Source organism: Cupressus sempervirens, chromosome 8 (genome assembly GCF_028749045.1).
Source record: "Cupressus sempervirens isolate cs-2001-9-10 chromosome 8, ASM2874904v1, whole genome shotgun sequence".
Taxonomy (NCBI): Eukaryota; Viridiplantae; Streptophyta; class Pinopsida; order Cupressales; family Cupressaceae; genus Cupressus; species Cupressus sempervirens.
This window is the reverse complement of record NC_143125.1, coordinates 537255438-537281766: the sequence shown is the minus strand read 5'-3', so window position 1 is coordinate 537281766 and position 26329 is coordinate 537255438. Positions and strand designations below refer to the sequence as shown.

General features: G+C 31.6%; 1 pseudogene; it reads right to left on the bottom strand.

The window, feature by feature from the left end:
• Positions 1 to 9823: 9823 nt before the first annotated feature.
• On the bottom strand, positions 9824 to 11407 carry LOC149543560 (cytochrome P450 86B1 pseudogene; annotated as a pseudogene).
• Between the last annotated feature and the right edge of the window lie 14922 nt (positions 11408 to 26329).

The following is a 26329-nucleotide window of genomic DNA, read 5'->3' as shown; positions in this document are numbered from 1 at the left end:
TTGGCTCTCACTCTCTACATGAAAAATGGGCTGCTGGTTACGTTGCAACCAAGGGAATCCCTTTGGACTATAAATTTCTAATTCCATGTACTTTCGCACGTAGGATATCCTTAGGCTCAACCATTTTTAAGCCACAAAAGTATATAAATAAGGTTGATTTTAATTCATTTAATATTAGATTTTTTTGGCTGACCTGATTCTTTTTGAAGTGGGGGAAGATCAACAAATTCACCTTCCTCATCCTTTCGTAGCGGGTAGGACTTTGTGCAAGTTAGGTCTATTTAACGCTAAAGAGTAGGTTTGGTTGAATTACTCTCGTACAATCACTCTTGAATGGTTTATGACATATGTAGAGACGTAGTTTAAGATATGAGTTATCCTAAAAAGCTCATATGATTCCTATAACCGCTTCTTTGCAATATTAAAGAATGAGATTAGACATCAAATTATTCAAATGATTTTTATTTTATTTGGTATTCTTTAAATATGATGAATGATTTATATAACTTCTTCTATCTAATATTAAGGAATGAGATTTTATATGAAATTATTTAAATAATTTTCTATTATTTGGCATTCTTTATATATGAAGAGAATAAAAGTTAAATAGAAATATGGTCAATGAATGTGTTTTCTTAAAACAAGTTAGAGGTCTTATAATTCTTATATTACATTATATAATATGATGATATATTATTAGTCTATGTCATTAACAGAGGATATTGCACTTTTCGATTAGTCATTCTAGTATTAATTTGTTCTTAGAAAATTGTACAACTTCCATTAAACCTATGGTTTAAAGAAAATTTTATATTAAATTGACATTAAAAATGTAAATTTCTTATTTCTTATTCGCTACCAACATTTTTCCCAGGGATAACTTTAAGAAACCCCTCCTAAGAAAAATATGTAAAATGCTGGCGAATTCAAGATTAAATATGCAGGAAAAAATTCTAATTGAGGGTAATTTTTTCATTCGAGGCAAGGGAGAAAATTATTTTCTATTGGCAAAATTTTCCTTTCCATATCAAAATTTAAAAATAGCTGTGGCGAATTAATTTTATTTTTTTTCGTATGCAAATAAATGTAGGTGAATTTTTTTGTTGGGCATAAAGATTTTTGTAATGTAACAGGTGAATTAATTATTTTATATAATTCAAAATATTAATATAGTTGGATAATATGTTAGTTTCCAAAGAGAGATTATTTAATTTTTAGGTCAATTTATAGAGTCACAAGTGGTCCATAGCCCACATGCCAAGTGTACACTATATAGTGTACTTGTAGTATGCCAATCCATTAAGATTAAATTAATAATGTGACATTTTTTATTACCAATTTGGTCATAATCACTTTTAATTCTGTCATTTTTGTGGTGAAAGGATTTAATTTGAATTTTTCATGTAATAAAGATAAATGGCTTCATCTCTATTTTGGGCCTAATTTTAAACAACGGACCATAAAGTCTAAATCTTCCCAAAATTAGGACACATGTCCCAAAGATCAAAACATAAAATAGACTATAGTTGGCTAAACGAGGATAATTGGAGACACACGTCAGTAAAATGGTAGGTGATGCTCAACCCAAGGGAGAATATTATTTTATTTTAAGGGCGAAATAACATTATCCAATAAGAAAACATTAGGGAAACATTGGCAAAAAATTTAAAATAATTGTGTTTTAATTGTAGATTACATTAGCGATTGGACCGGGACTTGGGACCAATTATGTGTAAACTAATGAGCGATTAGCCTTGGATTTTGACCCAAATTATTTAATATTTTGGCGACATGGTTGATCCCATATGTAGATTTTATTCGCCAAATTGTGATTTCCCAAAGAGACGAAATAGCCATTTGGCAAAGATTCACCACTAAAAAAATCACTGATTTTCCCCAATAGTTTTTTCTTTTTTCTTCATCAAAATATTAGGAAAAATATGAAAGGATATTAGAAGCATTTTATAGATGGTCTAGTGGTGTGATGTGCATTAACATATGTACTGCATGACCCTTCTATTGCTAGGCAACATTTTGAGAGGAAAAATGTTACAAACATGTCTATGGATGGAGATCTTATTACAATTGTCGAACATGGAAAAATCACAAACCTTAGAAATCACACCAAACTATTGATTATTAGCAAATTGTAGATCCAATATGATAAGGATGCAAAATATCACCTCTAATAAAATGACCTTTTTGATTAAACAACCACCAATGGTGAAGATAACTTAGTAGTGAGTTATAATGTACTTTAGAAGAAACTCAACAATATTTTCAACATATATTGCAGATCCAATGTCAACATTTTACTGCCTCCCCTATTTAACATAGCCCTGAAATTAGCTATGGAAATCTATTTCATTATTTTGGGATTTTGTAACAAAAGATTTTCAAAATTTTAATATATTTTTGTTGTAATTGAGGAGACTTACTCACAAATTGTAGAGGATATTGTTTGCACAATTATATGTAATTTTTTTTCACTTTCTATTTCAAAAATCAAGTCTCCTATGAAGGTTTCTATTCTTTTTTCTTGTTTGAGTTGTGAATTTTTCTTCTTGTTTTCATTATATGCTTGGGCCATACAACTCAACAACAATGAGAGAAGAAAATATGACAAGGCTATGGAGTACTTTCCACCACCCAACACAAACATCATTCGTTGAAAATTTAAGTAAAAGCATTTATTTTCCATTAATGCATCCAAAAGCTTAAATTTTATTTGGTGAAACAATAGTAAAGAGATATGGCTTGTTGGATTTATTATTATTTTTTTTATCAAGTTACTTGATTGAATTTCACTTCAAATTTGCTACATATTATGTGTTTTTAAAGGGTGCAAATTATTTCTTCCAATTATTGTATTTGCACCATTGATTGGCATGTGTGCACTAAAATGGTGTGAACATTATTTGGTAAACAATTTAAGAAATCAATATATTTTCCTTTTAACCTTCTAGATGATAGTAGCAATATCAAAATGAATTTCATGCACAGGTGTTTCAAAATTTTCAACTCTGCTTCTCCTGGGTAGTATCACACGGATCACCACATTAGTAGGTTTTGAGTTTGAGTAGAAGCCAATGCTCTAATAGGGATGAAATGAGCTGACTGCCTCCTCCATTACTAGTCTACTTGTTTTGTTTCAAATCTTTCCTGATATAAAATAAATCCAATTTTCTCGTCAATTTTGTTTACACACTTACTATCAAAGAAAATGAGGTGGTGTGGGTAAACAAGTATCAGAGGTGGATGTTTAATACAGTTGGAAGCTCAATTAAATAGAAATGTGCGTAAAAAGATGGCTATGAGAGTTGTCTTTTTATTAATGGCATTTTCTTATCTCTAGGCACAAGTCCCCAACTAAAAAATATTGTTTTTTCTCCTTTTATATCTTAACATATATCATTGTTTTGGAATACATAGTCTATTTGATAAATAAAATAGGATTTTTTTTTCTAAATAAGATTCACAAGGAATTCATTAGTTTGAGAAATAGACTATTTGGTACCCTTTGAAATGTTCACATTAACTTTCAAGAATTGAAAGTGTACATAAATTATCCTCCTTGATATCTTTATAGATCTTAGATTTATGTTGATAGTATCCTTTAAAAGAATAGTAAATTTCTCTTTGGTCTGTCCTAGCATATGCAGTGTTATACCAATTTTAATAGTTTTCATAATACTTTTTCTATAGGCATATATGAAGATGGGCTTAATTTTATTAATAAAAATGAAATCTCTCTATTAAACACAAGTTAGCTATTATATTATGTTTCACCATTTTTTAATTTTTGATAAAAAAATTCTAATGTTTTTAAAGGTAAAATTTTAGTTTTGTATCTTCTTTACTCCATTTAGCTAAATTACTTTAAAAGTAAGTTAACGGATTGATTTATCAATTGATTAGTAAAGGACATGCTATGAGATTGGTCCAAATATATATTTCATATCCTTCCACAATAAGTTATTTCACACATTATCAATTTTTTTAATATTTGATGAATTATTTTATAGGGTTTATTTTAATGTTTTAATATAAGAAGATAATATTTCAGCCAATAAATTTTACAGAATTATTTTTTGATAGCTATTATACACAATTTGTGTTTATTTGTATGTTTTTTAAAAATTTTTTTTACTTTCATAGTATTGAGAATTCAATTTTTAATTGTATTGGATAAGTAAAATTTGTAGCATTGAATAGTTGGACATAATATTTTCAAAAGGTTATCAAAAAGTGAAATTTACCATATATAAATTTTCATAGGATTATAACATTTTCATAAAGTAATTAGATCCATGGAAAAATATGTATACATAGTAAGTTCGGTTCTCTCTTTGATCATTAACCTAGAAAGCAATTTTATATATTTTTTGAAATATACATTGTCTGTTGCAATTTAATGGATGTAAAAAAATTGAATCCCTAAAATATCTAGATGAACATTTGAGTCCTCTTCTGTAATGCCCTGCCAGGGAACCCGAAAGGATAAGTCTTAAATGTTATGAAGTTTTGGTGAATACTTTTTTTGTACCTCTTTTACTTGCTAAGTTCACTTTGATCTTAATTGTAAGAGTCCTAACAAGTTCCGGAACAAATAAGTTCTTAGATTCAGTTCCTTAAAGCATTTAACTTTGATTAATCTAAGCATGTCCTATCTCTAAGACATAATTATAGAACAAATTACACTTGAAAGGAAAAGATCATAATACAAAAGTGGAACACATTTATTAATAAACACTTGATACATAACAATTCCTAAATTTTCCAAAAGAACGACTACAACATTTATCATTAATAAACTTTCAAGATTTAGAGACAACAAATATATCTTTACATATCAATAGTTCCCATTAGAACCCTTCTTTCCTATCTACCAAACCCCTTTACATTGCTTTCTTTAAAACACAACAAAAAGTTTCCTTTTAGGATTTGTATTCTACATCAATTCAAATACATCAAGTACATCATAATTAAAGACGTCTTCAAAAAATCTTCACAAGCACCATAAAACTCCAATGTTGGACCACGTACAAGCCTAATTTTTTGCTACCCAATCACGTAGAACCATAAGGAACCACTACCCTGAGGTAGGACAAAACCATGATTTGCCTAGGCTCTAAGGTAGTCTAATGCTTATACTTAAAATCAAGTACAAAGGTAACATAAAGCCACACAAAAGTATAATGCCCAAAATGAAAACACAAAGAAAATGGACAACTAGAGGTCAAGACAGAGTGAGGGGTTCAATCATATCTAGGTGAGTTTCATCATGCATTCCTATAGTGTTGGGATCCTTTCCTTGAGCCAAAGACCATCCTATCACACATAACCTTCTCATTGAGTAATCCAAAAGGATATGTACAGTCCTGTAGTGTTGGGATCATTCCCATGAGTCTAAGATTATCCTACTACATAGAAAATGTTCTCTCTGAGTACTCCAACAATAAATCCTTATCATATTGGATTAGGGGCATGAGCACAATAGCTTAGGGTCCCATGCCTCTAGTCCAAAACCCTAACTCATACATCAAAGTATATTCACATGAAGCAACATTATAAAATCAAAATAATTTTAGAAACTTTATCTTCCAACAAGCCACAAAATACATAAGCCTCTAGTGACCAAAAAAAAATCCATTCAGAATCCAAATCAATCAATTGAGAGGGAAAATTGGTTTAGGGCACATTTCTATGGTCTCATACCCCTAGGTTAATCCAATAAACTCTAATTCACCATATGATAAATAAAATGCAATAATCACATCTCAAACACTTTGTAAATATTAATATCACATCTTTAGAAAGTATAATGCCTCAATTGCAAATATAAGATCATAAACATAAGAGGACAAGATGAATTGTTGATTCCTAAAATCTGAGTATCTGAAATTTCTTAAAACTTGAATAGTTTGAGTTTCCCTTCTTGACTAATCAAGGTACATTTCGATCCATCCAATCTAGAATTAAATCTATCAAATAGCTTAGCCGAGAAATCCTCCAAAGGTTTCAATCCTAAAAGAAGATGTAAATAGGAAGCTAGCAAACACTTAATTCTACACTCCAAAATTTTGGCTATCTTCTCCTGTCTTTGGATAGGGATGGCTATCTTTATATGGAGAGATAAGAAACAAATAATAATTTTTGTAATGGTGACACTTACGGTAGCTAGTTTAAATAGGTCAAAAAATTAAGGTAATTGGTCATTAATTACTTATAATTTACCATTTACAATATAAATTATTCATATACATTGGCTAGGTGATCTAAATGACATAGAGAAAACTTCAATTGCTTTATTTGGTAAATTTATCTAATTAAAACTAATTTAATTATGGTAAAATTATACAATTTATTCTATTATGGTAAAATTTATTTCATAAAATGATTGAACTTTATTTGTATCATATAAATTTACTTTTTTAATTTTACTTAACAATTGATTCTATATGTTTGGTACAATTCTAGATAACATTTGTTACATACTACTTTATCTAAATTATTAAATTTAATCACATAGAAATAAGATCATGATAGTGACTAACTTTATAGTATATGACATTCACAGCTAAAAAAGAAATTAAAAATGTTCATGGAACCATAATAGAAAAAAAAAAAAGAACACACAGACTAAAATAGGAATTCAAATCTATGCAAAACTCTTGTGATTTATAAATCATTAGACCTCAACCTTATTAGTTCTTGCCATTGAAATATAGGCAATGAACTAATCTTAACTAGTGACTATTAGTTGTCTTTTAAACAAATCACATTACATATATTTTATTTTATTAAGTAAATTTTAGTTTTCTCTAAGTATAGATGTAATATTTTTAACAAAACATAATTCTTAAATTAGTTTTTTAAAATATGATTAGCTCACACAAATCACCAAATAAGGATATATTTTTTGAAAATATGTTTTTGGGACTGTAATGTTTTGTTCACTTTTTAGATCAAAATAAAATAATATTAATTTAATGGAAGCATTTTTCTATGAAAAAGAATATTATTATTTTTCTTGGAAGGTGATTGGATTATTATTTTTATATTACTTGTAAAGCTCTACTGGTTATACTACTCCATTATTCTTGCCATAGTGGTCATTGCCTACTTTACACACCTCTGATATTTCTCCCATCACCTTCATTTAGCTAATGCTTCTACATATACTCTTTGAAATTCCATTTTGTTGTAAAAAAAGATTCTCTAGAGTTTATTATTATCAAGTTTTATATGCTACTTCAAAATACCTAGTTTTATACTAGTTGAAAATCACTTTCACAATGAGATTTGCACATCCAAAGGTTTTCTTTGTACCTTGTCTATATTTTTTCATGCTTGAAAATACTATTGGATCAACATTTTTGGAAATTTATGATAAAATATTGTTTCCACATGAAACTAATTTGATTCAACTCTGACATTAATGGTTTGCTGAGTATTATTGCCTTCAAAACTGACTTAGTGTTTCATGTCTTTGAAACTAACTACATGCTTCCTTCCAAATTGCAATGGCTTCTCTTTTACTTCTTCTTAGCTCCCAAATACACACAGGTAGGGAGGACATTTGAATCGACGATAATTTTTAGAACTAAAATATAAATCTATTGTTCCATTGTTTTGGTATATCATGTTCCTTGCTAGTGCTATTATAATTTAATTTACATTTTGTGACTTCTTTTTTTTCATTTGATTTTAATTATCTTTTATCTACACATTTCATATAAGAATTTAAATGATCCTTATCTCTTAATTAATTTTTTGATTTATATTGTTAATGCTCAAACTCCTTTAATTTATTAGCTCCAATATATTCTAAGCTTATTTTCCTATTCTACAAAATTTCTAAACAAGTTTGGGTTAAATATTGTGGTTTTCCCTCTTACAACACTTTTCAAATAGTAAGAAGAAATTTAAATAAAAATAATTTATAAACTATTGTTTAGATAGTGAACATGACTAACATAGGACAATCTATTTTGTGACAGTCCAAATTTATAATAGTTAAGTAATTAACCATTAGATGTGTCTTTTAATGTGAAAAGTGGAGGGACATTGCTAAATGGATACACCCAATTGTTAATTACTTAACTATTAACAAGACTACTAAGGGTGTCACAATGTTTAAATTTTTTATTTTATTGTAGCTTGAATAGTTTTAGTGTACGATTAAGTAAATGTGATTTGAATTCTCTTATTATATTTAAAACTATCCCTTCTCCCAACCTTTGTTCGTAACTAGTGCATATGTAGATCTTTTGAAAATTATTATTTTTAACCTTCAATGGGTATTTCTTGTTATACATTATTGGTGCGGGTGTACAATATCATGTATTTCTTTAGGGATTAAATTCATAATACTTGATGTTATTTTATATATGTATCAAAGACTAGATGAAATTGATATTAATCCTCCACATTTGGATGAAATAGAAAAAAGCCTCAATTAATTTTTTTTTTTTTCTATATATATAGAGAAGAGGTGTGTTGAATGTTTTCATACCTTGTTTTAGGGCATTTTTTCTATTATTGCACAAGGTTCTTTTGCTTATTTTGAAACTTTATTTCTTTAAATGAATCATTTTAGCATAGAGTCCAAATGTGCTCATTTTTAGGGCAAAAATCTAAGGAATTAATTTGTGTTTTATCTACAAATTATGTGTGTACATGCGGATATCCTTTTGATTGGATAAATTGTCACCTCTACTACTTCTAGACATCGAATCTCATGTGAGAGCGTTGATATCTATCATGAATATATGAACCTTTTTTCAGTAAGTTTAATTTATCTTTTTCTATAGTTGCAATTTAGATATTTCTTCCTTTATGAATGTTGGAGATATGAAGTGTTAATTTCCTTTTACTTAATTCAAACATGACATATTATTATTCATTAGCTTTTTGAATGTCCTAACAAATGTGTTCATCAATTGCACCATTCCACTCACACAAAATGTAAGAAAGACATGTGATACTTTAAAAAAAATCAGAAACCATCAAAAATCAGAATGGGTAAGAACATATTTTAACATTTTAATTGATTCCAATGCATATCTACTCCTTATTTTAGTTGTAGTTGTATTCTCTTAGATAATTGTACTAACGAATAGATTGACAATGGTCATTTAAACTTTAAAATTCATTTGCAAAGTTGAAACAACTCTGCTCTATTTTTATTGAAACACTTTCTTGAACCACCATAAAATTCAACTTTATTATCACCCTTCATAAATATGATGACAAAAATAAAACCATTTTAATAATTCAATACTTAGAACTTATTCATTAACATTGAATAGACCCAATTTAATAATTACTTGACTTTTAAAGCAAACACATTCTCAAACCCCACTTCAAGCCAAGGAATGAATTTCCATAAGATGGCATCCCCAAATATCACTATTTAACATTGAATAGACCCAACTAGCACAAATACTTAGGCACTACTTCAACCCAACGAATGAAATTTTCCATAAGATGTCATCCCCAAATATCACTATTTAGCATTGAATAGACCCAACTAGCACAAATACTTACACACTACTTCAACCCAACAAATGATTTTCCATAGGATGGCATCCCCAAATATCACTATTTAGCATTAAATAAACCCAACTAGCACAAATACATACGCACTACGAAAGGACGAGGAAGCTGAATTTGGACATCTTATCCTGGAGGGCGGATTCAACCTCATTTAGATACTATATTGTAGGTTCAAAAACAGTTGAGGCATTATTTGTGGTCTAGAAGACCACAAGACTAAACATAGCCTGTAAATAGACAATGTACTTGAGAAATTTTACTTTTACAGTCCAAGGGGATCTCTTGGCTGCAATGTGACCATCAGTCCATGTTTCATGTAGAGAGTGAGAGCCAACTTGGGCTTCACAACATGTCCTTCCACCATCTTCATCTTGAATCCCCGAATGATACTCACTGCAATCAATTTCATTTGGTAGTAAGCAAAGTCCTTTCCCAGGCAAAGTCTCGGCCCAGCATTGAACACCGGGTATTTATAGGTCGACTCTCTGACGAAGATCCCATCCTTGTCCAGCCACCTCTCGGGCCTAAACTCCATGCAGTCCTTCCCCCAAATGCTCTCCATTCTCCCCATCCCATATATCGAATATATCACCGCCATACCCTTTCTTACATAACTCCCGTCGGGCAGCCGGTCGTCAAAGTCCGGTTCCTTACGGTCAAACGGAACGGAGGGGAACAGACGCATGGACTCCGACAGTGCCGCCTGCAAATAATGCATCTGCTTCACCTCCTCTGCTGTAAAACTCAGGCAACCATTTTTTCCTTCAAGAGCTTCTACACCAGTGGAGGATCTTTCCGTGAAGACAGACCCAATCTCCGTTAGGATGCGTTCTTCGACACGAGGGTGGCATAACAAAAGCCAAAAGAACCAAGAGAGCGCCACAGAGGAGGTGTCCCGCCCGGCCAGAATGAAATTAACTGCTATTTCCCTCAGCTTCTCCTCTGTGTAGAACCGGTCACCGTCCTCTGTCTGGACCATCATGAAGGCCGACAGGAGGTCAGTCCCATTCCATCCGCCGGAGCTCCCAATTCGAGACCCGATTAACTTATCAACATACCCATTGACGGTTGCCGAAGATCTGCGGAGCTTCCACTCGGGCCCCAATTGGAAAAAACGCAGGAGCTTCCAGAGAATTGGGGGAATCACAAACCTCAACATGGTCATCTCCGTTGCCTCCTCAAACGCTCTAGCGAATTCCCTCGCTTCTGCCCCTCCACCCGCCAAACAGCCCGGATTGACTCCCAGCGTTATCATGCACACGTTGTCGAAGGTGAAGCGAAGGAGCACGTCCTGCAGATCGATTGCCTCACCCGACCGGGCCGTTTCTTCGAGAAGTGGCACCAGCCGGTTCTGCACCAGCTCTTCCACCGTCTCTGCCATTTTTACCCTAAATGAGGACGAGTTGAACTCCGTGTTGGCAGTTTTCCTCTGCGCTTTCCACCTATCACCGTCCGCGTTGAAGATGCCTCCGCCTAGAAAATCGTGCCCCACGAGCTGGAAATACCTTCCTTTTGGATAGTTGTTAAATCTACGGTTGAGGACGTGCTCCACATTGGCCGGGTCCGCTGTGAATAGGATTTCCATCCCGCCCTTGACAAGCCCCTTGAAGTAAAACGTCCCTCCGCAGTCTTTCAAGACTTGTGTAGTCCAGTCGTGGATGTCATTTACATGAAGAACTAAGGAAGGCAGCATGCCCAGCAGAGGCCACTTTGTCGGTCCTTTCATTTTTCTCTGCACAAAGAAATGGAAAAGCATGAATCCCAATAATGCCGGTGCTACGTCTGTGGCTTTCAGATTTGACTCTGACCACAAGGAACGTAGAAGCTTATTGAAGCTGTTTCCCATTCTCAAGGTGACGATCTATTTTGTCGCAGAGTTGGATTTTTTGAAATACACAGCTGCTGTGAACCAAGTGATTCCAATCTGTGTCCTCCAGCCTAATCTACCCTTTTAAGCAGGCCCTTTGATTTTGCTTCTAACGCCTTTGTTGTAGTGATATCAATTCTTCCCAACATCCTCATTGTTTTTATTTTGATGTTCTATTATTACCGTTTTCAGCATATAATTTTGATCAATCGATTCTAACATCACCGTATTGATATAGGGGATGAGTCCTTTTAGTATTGAACATTATTATTAGTTTGATAATTTAATTATTTAGGTGTTAAGTAAATATGACATGGACTTGGAAAATGTCAGCTTTAATTATTTAGGTTAACTTGGATGATATCATTGTTAATTGATTTAACATTAGGAAATAGTGATTTGATATATGATTTTTTAATCTATCTTTTTAAAAATCTAATTATTAAAGATTATGTTTACTAAAGTAATCTATTTTTATTTTTATTTTTTATTCTTATTGCCTCTTTTTTCAAAACATTGTACATTTGATAGTGGCTATAAATTTAGATATAATTCAGTAATAAAGATTTCATTTTTAGCTTATCTAACATTTCTTTTGTGATTTTGTTGCTAGACTGTGTTCCTATTTTTCCATCACTATGATGCAAAAATAGGAACACAATCTAAATCAAAACTACAATTGTAATAGATTGTGGAAAACTACTCTCCTCAATTATCTAATATTAGTAAGGGAAAAAGAATTTGATATATAATTTACTTATCCATCCATTTCAAAGGATTATTTCTATAAAAGAAATCTATTTTCTTTTTTCATTTCATATGAAGTAAAAATTCTAACTAGGTGTTTTAATACTTTCTATGAGTTTTTAATATTCTTTTAAAAAAATGGCACAATTTTTACAAATATTTCATATTGTAGAGTTAATTTTTTAATAGCAATTAAATATTTCATCTTATTGGACTTGTTGGTGTTGGAGTGGGGTTGTCATTGCACCAAAAGATTTCTTTGTCAATGCTCAACACAACCACTCAACTTATAGTACACAGGAGTTTGTTAAGTCCTTGTCACAAATCTTGAGGGGAACACTAAACATTTTGCCAACAATACCCCCCTCAGTGTTATCCATGGGTCTGAGGATTCAAACTTGTGACCAAGCTTTGATACCACTTGTTAGAGTGGGTTTGTTGATGCACCAAAATACCGATCTATCAAACAAAACTTAGTCCAAGACAAACTTGCATATTACTTGAGCTACTAGAAAAATCAAATGCTTTGAACATAGAGAAGGATAACTCCTGCAAATGTTGGAATTAGATTTTGTGAGATTAGGAAAAAGATATATGATAGGTCCACATTAAGGAATTAATTTTACAAAAAGAGAAAGAATAAACAATAATGACCATTACTCAAATAGTAAATAGAAATAATAAAGGAAATCTTTTTGCTTGGTGCAAGATTGCCAAGTAACCAAGATGCTCCTACGTGAAGGGTTATATCGAGAAGGTTTAACCCTAAAGTCTCAAAAACTGCACTAATAAAATCTAAAAATGAGGAACTCAGTAAGAGAAAAGAAAATCTTGTCATGATTAAGGAGATGAAGAAACTACCAAGCCCCCAAAAAACTTGAGTCTTCATCATATCCCAAACCATAGCAAGAGAGATGTCACTAACAAGAAAAAAAAAGAGAAAAGTGGGTCAACTCATCCAATAAGGTTTATTCTTCCTTATTGTGAACTACATTAGAAAACATATTATAAAAATATATATAATTAAATAGTCTAGAAAGTGTGTGTGGCTTCTTGGTCAATTTGTTAAAGATTCATCCTCAAGGGAACTTCATCTCCCAAAATGGGAATAAAAAATGACATAGGCATGAAGATGTGTATATCCTTAAGGGAAAACAAGATCAAGATTTCTAGACTGTTATTAAACTAATGGCTTGGCTTGAGAGACCATTACCAATTCTTGGGTTCTTATATATTGCTAAATGTGATGTGTTATGAGATAAAATTGTTAAAGTACTCCACTTAGTTTTACTATTTCATTAATTGAGGTCCGATTGGTTTTTTTTTTTTAATCCTTTTGGATGGTCAAAATAATAGGTTTCACAATGGTTTAAGTTGTATAATTAATAGCTGTTTTATATGTAAACTCAATATTTTTTATCATATATAATAGAATAATAATCCTAGATGATAGAAAAAAGGGTGTTAGTCATTGGATTTAATCATAACAAGTAATATATTAATGACATTCTTTACTAGGTACATTTCTCTTAATAAACAATATCCATTAATATGTCCTTAAATAGATACACTTATATATGCATATGCATATGTATATGGAAGTATATCTATATTTATTCAATTGGATCAATAGGAGTGTAGTTAAAAAACTAATGGCTAAGCATGGGATATTGTAATCAATTCTTGGGTTTTAATATATTATTAAATCAAAAGTATTGTGAGATACAACTTTTAAAGTATTATACTTAGTTATGAGTTTATGCATGGAGGTCTATTTGGGAAGCTTTATATTCTCTAATCCTTTTGAATGGCCAAAATTCACAATGGAATAAGTTGTATAATTGATAATCATTTCATATAGAAACTCAATTATTTTGTCCATATATATGGTAAAACAATATTGCTAAGATGAGACAAAAAACAATATTGTTGAGAATTATTAGTCATTGATAAACTCAAGATTTTTTTTAGCTTATAGTATCCCCCAGTAAGATTTGGAAAAATATGATCTTAAGGCTTATATTTTTTAGCATATCATATAATTCTTTTTTAGTTATACGATTATGGAAATATCTATATGCTTCTATCATGTTCCTTAATGTTTACTTATTTATATTTGATGCCAATTCATAGTTTGGTAGGGATACGCATGCCTTCAAAGTTAATATTTTCATGCCTCTAAGGAGTTCTCATGTAGCAATAAATTGTTACCTTAATTTACCCAAGTGTTGGTGAATTCCATGAAGTCAGGGTTCATACTATTTATATAATGTGAGATGCAAAGTTTATCTAGATGAGGTATTTATATTTGAGGTAGATATACAATTGTATCCTAAAGTCCTTCTATGATTGAAATTTTATACAAAAGATATGCATATTCCTTCTTAATGTAAGATGAATAATATTAAATTCTTCAATATGGTTTCCTTCAATTAAAAAATGCAATCTTAAACATTGGGATTGTATAGATCTCCTTTTGATAGAATAGGGGGATGTCCATTCATGATAATTAGGTGACCAAGGAAAGGACTAAAGAGAAAGGTCTACTTAAGATTCACTCATTTCTTTGATGAATTTCTTAACAGTAATAGACCCTCATCTACCAAGCATTAACATTCTTTTTGACAAAAAAAAATCATAGTATATACAAATTATGGTCCATAGAGTAGATCAATAAATTTATTTGTATTCATATAATTTGATCTTATTGATAAATTTTGGTAAGTAGTAACACCTATTTGATTTTGTTAAGATCCTTGTTTCTCCTACATGAATATCTAACAATACATCATAGTATTTAAGGAGAGGATTAGGAAGTGATAATATATAGATAATTATGAAATTAATATTCATATGAGAGTGGTTACTTATTCTATTTAAACATTTCACTTTTATACTAATAGTTGCATCAAAGGAGTTTAAGTTGGTGATTGTAGAAATATGTTGGCACAATGTTTTCTAGTTTGAAGATAATTTACAACTCTAGAATGAATTAATATTCAGAAGGGCATAGATTCATATAGAGATTCATATAAGAAGTGTAATTGGATCAAAGGAGTTGATGCTTGAAAAAAGAAACATACTATCTTTGGATTGTATAACCATGAATATTTTGTATACTAAAATCAAACATGTATATCTCATATGTGTTGGCCATATATTGAATTAATGTAATCTTTTATATACTTTTCTATTAGTTCTCACCTAAATCGTGATACATCAATCTTACTTGATCAAACAACTAATAAATAATACAATCCAAGTAGATAAAAATATTTAAATTCTTAGTAAAAGTCAATGAGCTAAAATATAAAAAAATGTGAAAAGTGGATCCTTGAGAGAAGGAGAAAGAAGGATATGATTCCCTTGCCCCCAAGTGTAGGAAAAAGGGAAGAGATGACCTATTATGCTACTCACAAAGTGGACCATGCATGACAATGAGCTCCTAAGAGATAGGCTAACTATGTTACATGGTGTGGAGCAAAATAATAGGGACTTAGATGTTATTTAGAGAAATCAAGATTGAAATGGAGCTCATCATAGAGAGAGATGCGAATAACCTCATTATTAATGAGTTGTTGAATCTTATAATGTAAAACTTGACATATTCCAAGAAAATTTATGAAAACATTAATCTTAGTTACATAGGTATTAAAAAGTCTCAAGTTGTAATTTAGAATTTCTTTTATTAAGTGAAAGAAGAAAGTAGATTGCTTTAACGAAAATAATTGTTTAAGCTATAGATTTTTTAAAGGGTTGATGAGAAAATCATATATTAGATTGTCATTTTCCTTATTAGTAAGATGTCAATGATATCATTATCATTGATATCTAAATGTATAGCCTCCACCAATGAATAATACACTTTAAAAGACTCATCAACATCCACTAGCATTTTTTCACTAGCTATAAGGCTCTGCCAAAATTTTATATGAACATAGAAATACATAAATCAGTATTACAGTTAACTTTTTTCAAATTCAAATCATTGAACTTATTTTGAAATTTCCATCTACAAGACCCCACCTAAATTTTATATAGACATAGAAATGTAAAAACTATTGTTTTTTATTAAGAAAAGCAATAATTAGTGAGTGCTGACCTAGAGTACAATCAGATCTCTAGACATCAGTAACAAAACATTACTAAAAATGACCCTTTTCCAATTTGATGTTATATTTATTTGAGTTTATATTTATTTAAAGCCTAATGAAATTAAATTGTCAAGCTAATAATAATTCCTAACTTGAAATCTATGATTGAGTGACTTTGATAGTTTCATCTAAATCAAGGGAAGGGAAGATAAATTGATTTACTTTAGGGTCCATTTGGTTCGTGGAATTTACAAAATCCGAATTTCTACAAACCTTGATTTAGCCAAAGCAAGGTTTTATATATCTTCATTCCAATTTTTGGGATTTTATTGAAACTGTTTGTTTCATTTGGAAGATGCGTGTGAAGACACATTTTTATGTGTAAGCTTGGAGTTGAAGGCAAATTTCAAAAAGTAGTCCAATTTACTGTTTTTACACTCTTAAAAAACAAAACTAGGTTTTGATTTTCAATTCCTCCTTTTTTTAGGAAGTTGCAAAACCTGGTTTTGAGGCAAAATTGGAAGTCTCGTATGCTATTTCCATTTTGCAAATTTTGAAACAAACGCACAAATTTTTAAATCCGGATTTTGAAAAACCCAATTCCTATCATCTTCCAGGAACCAAACGGACCCTTAACTAATTTGTTAAAATGTCACGTTCGAATGAAAACGGAACGTTAAAATAAATTGCATGGTGTTGGATTCTATTGATGTTAGAAAAAATTGATGTCGAAATAATAAATGAGTTAACAACTTAAAAAGAACCAAAGTTAAAGAGCATGTCAAAGTAGATTAAGTTGGGGGATCGTAATCACTTGGCCACAACTGTTGTTATTTCAACAGTCAATCCTGAACCAAAAATAGCACGTCACGTTTAATGCCCTTGACTACCAAGAGAATTTTGAGAATGGGAAGCAACGTCAATCAACTTCTATATTTTCTGTGGTCATTGTCAAAGCTGAACGCCATAGACGTTGCAATTGCATTAGTGGGCATCATGCTTGAAGATTTTCACAATGATATCGACGACTCGAGCACACAAAAGGCCGCGGAGTCCCTGAATGTTTTATATTGATGGGTCATCAATGAGCGGCATGACCATCATAAGAACAACGAATCCACAAAATATTGAACACGTCGTCAACTGTAAATTTAACAATTATCCAAAGGGACACTAATATTCGATCAATCTCGTTGAAAGGACCCTTGACTATAAGTTAAACTGTCCAAAGGATCAAAGAGTTCGCTTAGTTTTACGATAGTGGAGCTATGTGAGATGCATTATACTCATCTATCTTTTGGAGATTGAAGATGAAGATGGTGGTGGGCAAGTTGTGAAGCCCACGTTGGCTCTCACTCTCTACACGAAACATGGGCGGATTCTCACATTGTTACATTATAGCACTGACTTGTTTTGGAAGCTCCCATCTATAAGACTCACCTATATCTTATACGAACATAGAAATGATTATTTTGGGGGTTAAAATTAACCTTTTCCTAGATTCATGTCACATTTATTGTACACCAAAAGAATTATATTATCAACCTAATAATATTAATGTCAAAACTACTTATCCTTTCATCTTTATCAAGGTAAGACAAGATGACTGATTTAAAATAGATATGTTGGAAATTTTATGTTCAAAACGGTTAAATGCCCTGGGTGATGCTGAGTTCTTTGGATGTTTTGTGAAAATTGATATTAGCACGAATAAATGGGTTAACAATTTGGAATAGAACACAAATCAAATAGTCAACTATAGTAAATGATGCACTATCTCAAATCAAAATGCAGCTTGACTAAAATTGAAAAATTTGAAAACACAATATATTTTGCTGAAGTTTTCAACATTTCTTCTTCATAATTTGTATATTTTGTAATTGAAAACAATAAAAAATTGGAGGAAAAATTACTATATTTTTGGAGATCTGAAGATTTTTTTGTTGACTTTTGGTACATTTTGTCTGGATGATAGCCGACACCTTAGTAAATTAAGCTAGGGTGAGATATTGGAATCGCTTGGTCACAATAGTTGCGTATCTATGTATACGAAGCTCTAACAAAGTAGCTTGTCACCTCAACTTCCAGTGTTTGTCTAGAAAATTCTGAGAATGGGAAATAGTTTCAATAAAATTTTGTGTTTTCTATGGTCAAAATCAAATCTGAAAGACACAAAAATAACATTGGGATTATTTGGATTCATGCTTTTTTATTACTTTATGTAGAGAAAAAAGAAAGGACTTCCAAATGTGGCCTCAAACTGGGGGTTTTCTTGAATTGTTTATGGTAGTTCTAGGGATAGGGTCAAGAGAGGCTTGGGCGATAACAATAGCTAGAGGGTTAACTAGGAGTGGTGGATTTTGGGCAATATGATGGGTATACAGCTTATTCATTAAACATTGTTGGATGAGGTAAAAGGGTTTTCCCTCCTCCTTTCTCCTCACTTTGAAAATACTATCTTCCAAAGAATTCATTAAAAGGAATGGAAAAGAGAGTTGATCCAAATTTCAAAAATAGTTGAGGATGGGCAAATGGTAAAAATATAGTACTTGAAACTAGTCCTCTAGAGTGATGTATCTCATAATAGAGACATCCTAGGGCTTAGGGAGGTGTTCCTTAGAAAACCCACCTCGCATCTAGACCAATTCTTCATTTTATTTTTGAGGAATTTTCATAGGTTGGCTTCATAATTCACATGAGCTTGTTTGCACCAGTTCTTGCCACCCATCGGAAACCCACCAACCTTAGTAATAAGATCCTCATTAATTTCAAAGCTCATCCCATTGATAACCACCCTTTTGTAATTCCACAAGTTGAAGTACTGCATAGAGATATTTTTCTCATATTTTATCATCCCTTCCATAAAGGGTAACAAGCTGCCCTTCCATAGATAAGAAGTCATTGCTTCACTCTTGTGAATGTACTCCTCCACTCCCACAGGTTCAATACAATCGCTAGTGCCCATACCGCCACCCAACTTAACCACCGGGTGATCGCAAGAAGTTGGGTCGCAATTTCGTGGAAGTCAGATCCACAGAATTGTACTTCTCAGAAATGGGTACTCGATTTTTTAAAAATCGGGTACCCGTTTCTAAAATTAAGTTTCGGGCACTTGAGCCAAATTTTAAAAATTGGGTACCCGATATTCAAAATTGATCGGGTGCCCGAGCTGCTTAAGTATCGGGTGCCCGCCTTTTTAAGAATCGAGTACCCAATTTGTAAAAGTTTATATAAGCGCTTTTTTGGCATTTTTGAGGTCATTTTCATGACCTCAAAAATGGGAGCCCGATTAGAGACGCATACGGGAGCCCATTTTTTAGCCCTACTGACTACCCCCTTGCTGCTAGTTTTCGATACACAGGTATTTTAATATGTTTTATACTATTTTACTTTATTTTTTTCAATTTTCAATTTAATATGTATGTTAATTTATTGTTTTTTCACTTTTAATATGTACATAAAATTGTAAATTTACATTGTTAATGAGCTTAAATGTTTAAATTTTTGTATTTGTTAATTAAAATATAGTTTCGTAAATGTTTATTTAAAAAATTATTATTTAAGATGTTTTGAAATGTATTTAATTTATGTATTTATTACAATGTTGAATGATTAGATTAGATGTAAATTTATTGTTTAAACATGTAATTTTACAAATAAATATAACCTTGACCTAAAACCATATAACCTCGACCTTATTTTAACTATAACCGTGACCTAAATTCATTGTTTAAACTATAATCTCGACCTAACCATATAAATAAAACCCTAAACATATATAAAATACTTAATCACATAATAGCCCACCAAGGGATCCAAACAAAAAACTTATAGTATTTAAAATGATTTTACTTAAATTGTATTGTACTTTGTTTCATGGATCGAAAATGGATGATGTAAACTATTTTATAAATGTATATTCTTTCAGCCTTTCATACCTCGTGACATGTACAGTGGATGATTGTGCATTCCGAATTAATTTTCCAAGTGGCATTCAGAACAAATGTATATAAATTATTTAAATGGATTGAACTGAAGTAGTTAATATGAACTTTCATGTGGATGTGTAATTTATTTTACTTTTAGTAGTTTATAATTATTTAAAAATGAAATGTAAATGTGCTCATTAAGGAATGCAATCTCTTATGTATGTTATTGCTTGCTTAGTAAAACTTTTGATTAGTTCTTTGGATCCCTTGGCTGGGTGTCATTTAGGATTAGTTCTATAATGTCAATTTGTATTGAATTTAACTCTAATCATAACCCTTACTATCATCTTAACCTTAATCTTAATTTGCTAAAACCTACACCAGGTAATATATAAATAATTAAATAACTTTCCTATCTTACCTTGAGTACTAATTTTATAAATGTCAAACCCTAAGATTGAAAGGTAACCCTAGCCCTTAACTAATTAATATTATACTTATATACCAAATTGAATTAAACCATGATCATAAACCTAATTATATATCCCAACTTAAGAGTAGAAACCTTGAATTTAACCTTAAAAATCCTTTCCCCAACCATTAACCAAATTGAACCATTACCCTAGAAGATTGAACCAAGTTAAACGTTGACCTTAAGACTAAACCAAATCACCCTAAACTAGAACTCAATAATATATTGAACACTTTAAAACAAAATTCAAACCTAACTTTTTTGAATTAATGTTGGTTTTTAATCTAAAAGCTCTAACTATAATTATATCTAAAACCAAATTTAGCACTTTAAAACTTAATTCAATTTATTAACTCTTGTCCTAATTGAAACCTAAGCATGTAAACCTAATCAAACAGTACAAACCAAATTGAACCCTAATCCTAAAACTAATTAAACATTAATATCAAGGTCTCAAAATGATACATCATAAAAAAATTAGAAGAGATTTGAACAAATCAGGCATCTAATTAAGTAACCCTCCCTGACCATCAAGAGGTGGAGGTGTCCACATCAATGCGAGTAGGAGCTTGGACTAGACCCTTGGATGGGTAGCCTAAATGTTTATTACCTTTGCAGAATGGAAGGCCACATAACAAAATATTGCCTTATTCTATAAAAAGAAATACCCACCCCCTGGTGATATATATAGTAAGATCTTTTTCCTAATTTTACTATCAATTTTTTTGGTTAGAAGACAATGATAGTTCAAAATGATTTAGAAGATAGGGATAAAATGAGAACCATCATTCCTAGAATGAAGATGCATTATTCCAAGTGATAAACCCATTTCTAACATAAATCAACTCCTCCATCCAAAAAATTAGTAATGAGAAATCCCTACGTCAAGTAATCAATGGAGGGCTCATAAAATTGATCAAGTGATCAACAGAGGGCTCATAAAATCCCTAGGTCAAGTAATTAATTGATCCCCAAGGGGAGATAAGAATCTCATTAAAAATTAGAGACAAGACACTCCTAAATGTGTATCATACAAAATAATTATTGCCAAGGTCTTAGCCTCTAGACTAGAAGATATCCTACCCAAGATCATTAACCCTACACAAAAGTGTTTTGTTAAGGATATTTATGCATATTGGAGAACTTGATAACCTATTGGAAGACTTTGGATTGAGAAACATTTCTAGGATAGAGTGTAGGCATGGTCAAGTAATTGATTATGAAAATGTCTACAAAAGGGTGGAATGGAGTTTCACTATGATGATGTTGCAAGCCCTCCATCCAATATTAAATTTCAAATGGTGTCCTCTCTTATGATTGGTGTCAAGGTTTTAGTAAAGAAATTAATGGCAGTAGATCATAATTTTTCGGACTCTCTAGATCAATTATGAAAGGGTGTCCTCTTGCATCCTCTTTATTTTTTATTGTTGAACATTGACTGATTACATTATCTCCTTAGAGATAACCAGTTGTCTCTAAAAGTTAGAGGATCTACTCTCCAAATTATTAATAAGTATCTAATGTACATAGTTTGTTGATAATATATTTGTATTCTTTTTAAGCTAGAAGAGTGCAACACGAGTCATTTAATGATCAAATTGGACCTCTTTTCTTTGTATCGGGTAGTAAGATTTATGTCTCTAAATCTATCTTATTGGGGCTAAATATTGAGTCCCCTACCTTGCGTAGTAAATATGGTATTGGATGGAGATTTCATAATTAAGTGGTTAGGTACCTAGGGATTCCATTTGTAGTAAACCCTAACATATAAATGAAATGTGTCTTTATATCAACAAGAAAATCTTTGGAAAACTCAACAACTGGAACTCTAATTATCTCACTTTGGTTGGTAGAATTCAAGTATGTTAAAATATTCTCTCCTTGAATATTCGGTGTAAGTTTGTCTTCTTCCTGCTCATTTTATTTAAATCAATTTGGTCTTCTATATAAATCTATTAGGACCATTTTGTGGATAGCCAAGGGATTACTTTGGCAATAAAATGGATAGCCAAAGCTTCATAAGGTAATGAATTATGGATTATGATTAATATTAGGATTATTATATGGTTAGGGATAGGGTTCACATGTAAATTAGTTCATTACCTGACATGATCTACACTTATAGTTTGCATTAAAAAGTGGATAATAGTTAAAATTAAAACTACAATCATAAATATTTTTTAATCAAATCATAATTCTATCTCTAAGCTTTCATTAGATAATTGTAACCTTAACTCTCGTCTTAGGACCATAATAAATATCCAATATAGGTAAATATAATTTTAACTAAAACCATAATCCTAGGTAAGTTCCCTAACATTAAAGGATCACAATCATTATAATAATCTTAAGCTTAGCCATCATAAAAACTGTTAACATAACAAAATTGTAAACCATAACCTTGTCATAATCGTAACTTTTTTTCATCCCGAGACATGAACATGTATAATCCATAATGAGTTCATACTTAAAAATTTAGTATTTAATGTTTAATTTGACTTAAGTGTTTAACTTTATTTATTTAATTGATATGATTTTAATAAAGATATGCACATTTATATAGATCTAGTTGATAAATTTTAGATTTAAATTTTATTAAATAGTAATTTTATCATGTATTATGTTGTGATGTATTTTTGATGTGTTTTATGTTTTATGTTGTTTAAATATATATGCAGATTATATTTGATGGACCCATCGCCACCCCCTCCCCCTCCCATACCCCCACCTCCACCACCTCCATCTCCACCTCCACCTCCACCTCCACCTCCACCCACACCTCCACCACCCATCGCGGATGAGCTCTGCGAGACCATGAGGCATAACCTCAACGACCTCATGAGTGATATAGAGGTTATCTGACGTGTGAGGCACCCCCCCCCCACCTACTATGTCTTTCAGATAGCATGCAATCCATGGTTGACTCCATTCATCATTTTGATTTAGACATCGATTCATTTAGATCATGGAGGGAAAGCATGCGTGCCTTCTACTCTAATGGCTTATCATACAGAGAGGTTTATAACCTGCATATAGGCAAAGGAAATTTTTAACATTATTTTGTAAACCCTAAGACATGTGAACCAATTAGTGAGAAGAAGCCTCACATTTCCATTAGGTGGTGTACACATCCGCGCATAGCAAGACATTTTTGGGAGTGGTGGTGGATGGTATTTGACCATCCACCACACACTAACCATGAGGTGCCCATGTACTTCCTTAGGAATTTATGGGTTGAGTTTGAGTTGGGTTTGAAACCCAACTATTTTGATATGAAAGCATTCCAGGGGGTTGATAGAGGGATGCCTCAGGATAGGCCTGGGGCAAAGCTGAGTGATAGAACGAGAAACTACAGGTGAGCTGAGCCCCTTGTACCTCTTCCTGTGCCTGTTGTGCCTGCTCCTCACCATCATCATGCAATTTCATCTGCTTTTACCCATTTGAGTGCCCTTTCGGGCAATTTAGTATAGCAGTGGATGCATGTGGTACATGCTCCTCCACTTGGACATGTTTGTACTAGTTGTGGAGGCATATGCACATGCCCCTAGAGCGATCTTGGTGTAGCACACGATGGCCATTATGTTGAGGGTGTAGATTTTGATGATGATGTATACGCTGCCTGTGGTGATGGTAGTGACGAGATAGACGTGTCATCATTTGTTGACCTTATGTAATAGAGAGAGCCTAGAGAGAGTCAAGAGTAGCAGGTAAGATTTTAATTTCAATATAAATATAAAGTGTACATAATTATTTACTTTCTACATACATGTGTAATTGTATTAACTATATTAATTTGTACTTTTCAAATAATAGAGGATGGATGACACTGTTCCTCCTAGGAGGTAGTATAGTCTTTTTTCGAGACCTATAGATGTTGGCATCCCTTATACGGTATGCACTTTGAATTACACTGTAAAAATGTACATTCAAATTCAAATTTAATAACATGTGCTCATATGTTCTTTTTATTTGATTTTGTAGGGATTGTCTGCATCTACACATACTGATGTTAGTACAAGTCCTACTCCAGTTACCATTGAGGCACAGCCTCAAATACATGCGGTATGAACTTTTGACTGAAGACAAATAATTTGTATTATTTTTATGTATGTACATTATTATTAACTTATAATCTGAACAATTTTGACTCACAGGTATATATATTTTATGTGTTTTGATTTTACGAACAGGAGCATGGATATCATACTCATCCATACAGGCCTTGGTATAGTCTATTTTTGACTCCACCTTATGATTATCGTGCTAGCATACCTATAGACACATCTGTGACATTGGCTACCACTCAGGTATGATATATACATTATATATACATGTTTAATTTATAGTGTATAAAAAATGTAGTGTACAAATTATGTACTTTGTAATTATTCATGTATATTTAATTTTGACTAAATATTTATATATCCATAATTTTAGGACTACGTCACCACGAGTGTTGCTGAGAGCACAGGACTTAGCTAGATGGAGGTACCTACATTGTCATTTGAGGTCAGTATTGTGATTTATGGACATAATGTATAGTTCATTATGCTCTAAAATCAAATTAAAAAATGTATGTATTGTAAATTATAGGACCTCACCACTGCTGCATTTGGTAGTTTTGACAATGCACCTCCTCCCCTTACTGAGGGACACCCATCTCATGTGGTATAATTTATTTTATTATGTAGTGAATACTTAATTTATTTGCAAGCCAGATTTTGAGACCCATTTCAATTAAGCAAGTACATGATGAGATGTGCCTCATGTTACACAGGGCGATACATCTACCTCACAGGGTGTCTGACATGACGAGATGACTCATATTACACATGATGATCCATCTGAGTCCTCTTCACGTGGAGCAAAGAGGAAATTCGATCAGATAGATTAGGTCTTGTTGGCACCTATAGATTGTGTTTTTATGATGTATATATATTATTTATGATGTATGTACACTTTGTGTTAGGATAGTTAAAACTGTATGTTAGACCATGTATTTTTTCACTTCATAGATCATGTTATGATGTATGTTAGACCATGTACTATTTTTTTACAATTTCTTATCATGATTGCATATGTAGTACATATATTACTATGTTTCACCATGTTCTAAGTATATTCAAACCATTTTCTTTATTCTGACATATTTTATTCATGAACATATGCCACATTTTGTAAATATATATGCAAGATGAACAATAATTTTAACTATCTATAGAGCATTATTGGATAAATATCACATCAAATTTATGCATTGAGATTCATACAAATAAAATTGACCTACTCGATTAAAAAATGTATTGATAACGTACCTAACAATGTATCATAAGTGATCTTAATGTGTTGTTTGGTAATGTAAGACTCATTATCACCTAACAAGACCTATTATGTGGTATTAAACATATGAATACCTATCATAACCTATAACAGACATAATGACTTATTAGGACTCCCATGTCCCCTTAAGACACACATGTATGGATAACATACCTAACAATGTACATCATAAGTGATCTTAATGTGTTGTTTGGTAATGAAAGATATAATCAATACAATGAATACAACGAGTAATGATCTAACATTTAATCAATACAATTAGTAATGATCTTTAAATTATCATGTGCAAGTGACTTGCTTTTAATATTACAATAAATAG